Source organism: Chlorocebus sabaeus, chromosome 12, assembly GCF_047675955.1.
Source record: "Chlorocebus sabaeus isolate Y175 chromosome 12, mChlSab1.0.hap1, whole genome shotgun sequence".
In the NCBI taxonomy this organism is placed as follows: Eukaryota; Metazoa; Chordata; class Mammalia; order Primates; family Cercopithecidae; genus Chlorocebus; species Chlorocebus sabaeus.
Genome location: NC_132915.1, coordinates 110,460,205 through 110,466,204, shown reverse-complemented (window position 1 = coordinate 110,466,204; position 6,000 = coordinate 110,460,205). Strand labels below are relative to the sequence as shown.

The 6,000-nt window shown below is 55.3% G+C and overlaps 1 non-coding gene across 1 annotated transcript; it reads left to right on the top strand.

The window, feature by feature from the left end:
* Positions 1–993: 993 nt before the first annotated feature.
* LOC119620212 (U6atac minor spliceosomal RNA) lies at positions 994–1,119 on the top strand. Its single transcript, XR_005236688.1, has one exon. It is a non-coding gene; the product is annotated as a U6atac minor spliceosomal RNA (small nuclear RNA).
* The last annotated feature ends 4,881 nt before the right edge of the window (positions 1,120–6,000 follow it).

The window sequence follows — 6,000 nt, the reverse complement described above, 5'->3', positions numbered from 1 at the left end:
GACGTGCACGTGTGCAGACATGTGCACGTGTAGACGTGCGCGTGTAGACATGCATATGTACATACGTGTAAGGACGTGTGTGCACCATGTATGGACACGTGCATGAATGTGCAGAGGTGTTGAGGACGAAAGTGCATCGCGCGCACAGCGATGATCCTCGCCAGGCCGGGTGGTGCCCCAGACTGTGCAGACCCTCGGGCTCCTTGTCAGGAAGGCCGCGTGTTCCCGGTCCCCGAGCCTCGCAGGACCCTGCCCACCGAGGCGATGGGAGGGGCCCGGCCTGCGGGGCACCAGAACCGCCCGGGGGGCGACGGAACGGAGAACGAGAACAGGACCGGACCGCGCCGAGGCGCCAATACTGACGTTGTAACCTGGAGGCCGAGGGCATGTGCGAACGCCAGAGCCGAAACCGGCTCCAGGGCACTCGGCCATGCTAAGGCTCGAACTCTCTCCACCCAAGACCGCGCAGAGTTTGCGAGAACGTGGCGGAGGGGGCGCGGCGCATGCGCAGTGGCGTCGAGCGCCCCATAGCGTCCAGAGCACCCGCTGTTCCCCTGGCAGGGCCGCGTCCGGAAGTCCGTGGAGCTGATCTTCCGATCCTTGTTCTCTGATTCGTTACCAACCTTCCACTTCCGTAGACTGTTCCTTCCCGCCTTCTGCCGTCTGCTGAGCGTGTCCCCGCAGGAGGTGCGCGCCCGCCCTGTTTTGTTTCCGGGGGAATCTACTTCTCTGAAGGACGCTCGGGACTTCCGTTTGTTCCCCTCAGCTTCTAATTGGCTGCTTTTATGAATATATTAAGGCACGAAAAATGGTAGATTTATTTCTGACACGTTCAAACTAATAAAGACGATTGAATGCGAACAGTTGTGGTTTCACACTGGACTCTGGCATTTCTGTCAATGTACCTCCATGGATAGCGAATAAGAAGTCGCCCTCACCGAAAGGTGGATGCAGTTTTGGTCCTTAAATATGGAGCCTCACGCGGATACAGGCGTGTTGTATGAAAGGAGAGAAGGTTAGCACTCCCCTTGACAAGGATGGAAGAGGCCCTCGGGCCTGACAACACGCATACGGTTAAGGCATTGCCACCTACTTCGTGGCATCTAACCATCGTTTTTTGTGGTTTTTCTGTTTTTCTTCAAACGGAGTCTTACGCTATCGCCCAGACAGGAGTGCAACGGCGCGATCTCGGCTCGCTACAACCTGCATCTCCTGGATTCCAGCGATTCTCCTGCCTCAGCCTCCAGAGTAGCTGGGATTATAGGCGCGCGCCACCACGCCCGGCTCATTTTTTGTATTTTTAGCAGAGACGGGGTTTCCGCCATGTTGGCCAAGGCTGGTCTTGAACTCCTGACCTCAGGTGATCCGCCCGCCCTCGGCCTCCCAACGTGCAGGGATTACAGGCGTGAGCCACCGCAAAGCCCGGCGCGTTTTTTTGTTTTATCTTCTTTCGTCTTCTTTCCCCGGGACGCGGGCTGGGGATGCGCGTGTGCACGGGTGCGCCGTCCCGCCGCTGCGTGGGGCTTTTCCCTTCTTCTTCACCGCCCCTTCTTGGCACTGGGTCGTGTTCGCGTCCCGACACCCGGCAGGGCCCGTCCCCCGCGGGCGGCCCGGTCGCCGCCTCAGGCACAGGGCGGCTCGGCGGGTTGACGGGCGCGTCCCCAGCATCGCAAACGTTCGGGGCCTCGTTCAAAGTCTGATGGAAGTTTCCGCTTGACATTGATTCATTCACAGAAAACTAAGCATTGGGCACGGCCCGGAGTTACGGAAGCTACCGAGCGAAGCCGCTGCCCGCCCGGAGCGCGTTCCCGGCCATTCCAGAGCCTCCGCCCCCAGCCCCGTGGAGACCGGCTCCAGCGAGTAGGGCGGACGGGGAGGTCCACACCCAAGTCCAGATCCAAGGAGGCGCCAGGACCTCGGAGCCCTGAGACGCAGGGAGGGCCCCGCAAGGCCCCGGGGCTGGAGGGGAACCAGGGGCTGGGAGAGGGGTCAGGGGTTGGCCCGTTTGGCCCGGGGCCCCACGGACCTGTGCAAGGACCTGAGCTTCGACCCTCAGCAAGGGCGAGACCTTGGAGAACCTCCCGCAGGGGAGGGACGGGACCGAATGAGCTCAAAGGACATCCATCCGGCGACCACGCTGAGAACAGCCCAGCGGGCAAGGATAGCAGCGGGAAGACCTTCGGGGCTGCGGCGGGGCGAGGCCGGTGGCCGGATGCGGGCAATATGGAGGGGCTGAGAGCCCTGGGTTCTGGAGAAGATGTGCCAACAGCCGTGGAGGGCAGGGTCGGGGTAACTGCAGGGTGTCAGTTCCCCTCCAGGGAAGGACGCGGTGCCACCTGCTGAGACAGCCAAGGCTGCGGGAGGCGCAGGCCCCGGGAACTGGAGGGCCTGGCACTGAGGCCTGGGATGCGGAGAACAGGCAGGCCAAGTGCGCGCCGCTCCAGGGCTCAGCCTGCGCGGTCAGCACACCAGCCACATTAAAGCCACAGCCTGGTCCGCATCCCTTAGGAGGGGGTGGGCCGATCCAAGTGAGGGCTCAGCCTGGAGGCTGGAAACCGCGGCCCACCCCACCCCCTGCACCCCAACAGTGAAGCTGCCAAGCGACCTTCATCTGTTGCAGCCCCTACCCTTGGGGTCACCCTATATTCTGGTATTTCCCTCCCCAAAAGGCCTTATGGGAACCCTCCCGCCTGCTCACCAAGCTTTTTTTGTTTTTGTTTTGAGATGGAGTCTCGCTCTGTCGTCCAGGCTGGAGTGCAGTGGCGAGATCTTGGCTCACTGCAACCTCTGCCTCCCGGGTTCAAGCGATTCTCCTGCCTCAGCCTTTGGAGTAGCTGGGACTACGAAGCGCCCGCCACCATGCCCGGCTAATTTTTCGTATTTTTAGTAGAGACGGAGTTTCACCGTTTAGCCAGGATGGTCTCGATCTCGTGACCTCGTGATCCGCCCACCTCGGCCTCCCAAAGTGCTGGGATTACAGGCGTGAGCCATCGCAGCCGGTGCTCACCAAGCTTTTGACCTAAGAGTTGACTATCAGGAAAGACTGAGAGAGACCTTGAAATAGGCGTAAGGAAAACACCCTCTGCTCGACCTAAGGAGTCTTTGCTCTTCACTGTTCACAGCTGGAAATTGTGGGAAGCTGAATGTGCCTGCCCAGTGGGATGCGATTATTACTGTGGATTTTGACCTTTTGCCAGTTTTGGATCTTTGCAATTTGTCTCAGCATTCGTTTGCCTGCGTAAGTGTGGTACTTTCAAGTGGTTGTAACATCTTACAGGCCCCCCTCATTAGTTATGTAAAATCTTTGCCAAGTGGATCTCGCCTTTAACAGTACCTGCTCCCCCGCACCCGTCCGGCTTGGTGGTCAGGGTCAGGGTCTCCCATGAGGGCGTGAAATGCCATCTCAGTCCATAGCCCGGGAGCGGGCATCACTCTACTGGGATTCAGCATCCTCCGCCCGTCCTCTGGGTAACCATACCTGATTCTCCTCTTCACTGACTCTTTCTTTTCTCCTATTTCTCAGAACTCATCTTGGACCCTAAGGTAGCTCCTTGCTGGGTCGGTGAATCCACACGGCCAACACCTTGCCCCACCGCAGTGTTTTGAGAGCTTCCTTCATGGGCTGAAGAGCAGGATGTGCCAGGATGTGACACGCAGCTTGTTTTCCTAAATGACACAGATGGACCCCACCTGTGCATGGTTCCCATAGATGGAAACCACCAGAAAGGCACCCCAGAGAGTGAGAACGGCAAGGGGGGTGAGAGCGTTCCCCTGGTCTGTGTGTGTGTCCCCATCCGTCACGTCTGTCCTGGGCACAAACTCCTGTAGGTTTTTAAACATAGGACTTGAGGAAGGACTGGAAAGATGTTTATCAAATAACGCCAATCTCCTGATGAGTCAGCTGTTTGAACACGCACCCAGCACCACCCGCCGTGTCCTGAATCAAGCATGGAGCATGGCCTGCTGCTGCCCCCACTGCCAGCTTACAGGGAACACAGGAGACCGGAAGATGCTGAACGGCCCCACGGAGACGCACTCAGCAAAACCAGACCAGGAGGCCTCAAGATAAACGACCTGGTTTCAACGGATACATGGTACAGAAAAAAGAGGGAGGACCTGGCGATTTAAAAAGACTTGAGGGGCCAGGCTCGGTGGCTCACGCCTGTAATCCCAGAACTTTGGGAGGCCAAGGCAGGCAAAGCACTTGAGGTCAGGAGTTCAAGACCAGTCTGGCAACATGGTGAAACCCCATCTCTGCTAAAAATATAAAACTTATCCGGGCGTGGTGGGTGGGTGCCTGTAATCCCAGCTACTCGGGAGGCTGAGGCAGGAGAATCACCTAAACCTGGGAGGTGGAGGTTGCAGTGAGCTGAGGTTGCACCACTGCACTCCAGCCTGGGCGACAGAGCAAGATGTCTCCAAAAAAAAAAAAGGCTTAAGGTAAACTAACCAGAGGCAGATGAAGACCTTGTCTGGATCCCGATTCCATACACAGGCATACACGTGTGCAAGCACATACATGCATTCGCGCATGTACACACCCATACCCTATGCACACATACCTTGCAGGTACATCTGCATACACATACACATGCTGTCGTTCACTCCACACACGTACTTGTGTGCACCCATGTGCAGGTGTGCCCTACGTGCACATATACACGTGTACACCTGCATGTGACGTGTGTATATGCGTGAATGTGTGCACATACAGGAACACTTTCTTTAAACATACTAAGACAACGGGAAATCTGAACATCTGATATTCAATTAAAGAATTGTAGCGGGGCTGGGTACAATGGCTCACGCTTGCAGTCCCAGCACTTTGGGAGGCAGAAGTGCATCACTGGAGGCCAGGAGTATGAGATCAGCCTAGGCACCATAGTGAGACCCTATCTCTGCAAAATAAAAATTTAAAAATTCACTGGCCTGCCTGGCCAACATGGCAAAACCCCGACACTACTAAAAATACACAAAATAGCTGGGCCTGTAATCCCAGCTACTCAGAAGGCTGAGGCACAAGAATTGCTTGAACCCGGGATATGGGATTGCAGTGAGCTGAGATGGCAACACTGCACTCCAGCCCGGGCAAGTTTAAACCCTGTCTCAAAAATAAAAGAATTACACAGGCATGATATCATGTGTCTGTGGTCCCAGCTACTTAGGAGGCTGAGGTGGGAGGATCACTCATGTCCAAGAGGTTGAGGCTGCAGTGAGTCGTGATCACACCACTGTATTCCAGCCTGGGCAACAGAGCAAGACCCCATCTCAAACAAACAAACAAAAAAAGAGCAGAGGGTTGGAGAACTTTTTTGGTATGAAAATGGCATTGTGGTAATAATGCTTCTGGAGAATTATTTTGAGACACCACACGTTCACTGCTTACATGGTAGAACGTCTGGGATTTGTACTAAAAAAACAGAAGGAGCCCATGAACAAGGCAGTTCCTGCAGCAGAGACAGGAACCTGGGGGCGCCACGCTCTTCACATCTGAAAGCTCCTGTTAGTTTGTAAGGCACACCGTGGAAGATACTCCCCAGCACGGTGGTGGTAGCAGGACTCTGGAGGACCTCTCCTCATCAGTGCCTACCTGCCTAACACTGGCAGTAAATTAGCACACAGGTCTATACCTGAGTGGAAAAACCAATACAAAATACATAGAATAATTAGCACAAAGAGATGACTTTCCTACAGTTACTGTAAAAACCCAGGACTGTCCTGTGGGGCACACTGGCACACCAGACACTACCCCCACTACCAGGGACAAAGCCCCAGGGCGGCCACCCTCCCACCCCACAGAGATAGTTACGTTTGAAGTTAAGAAATTCTCACAGGACAAAATTAGAAGACATGAAAATTTTTATTTTCAAAAAGAATGTATTTTTACATAAATCTACAACAGAATTCAAATGTAGAAAAAATAAACTATATTCAGGGATACAGCGCTCAGCACAGCACACCCCCTCCCCGGAGTGGGCCATCCCCCCCAGAACAAGACTG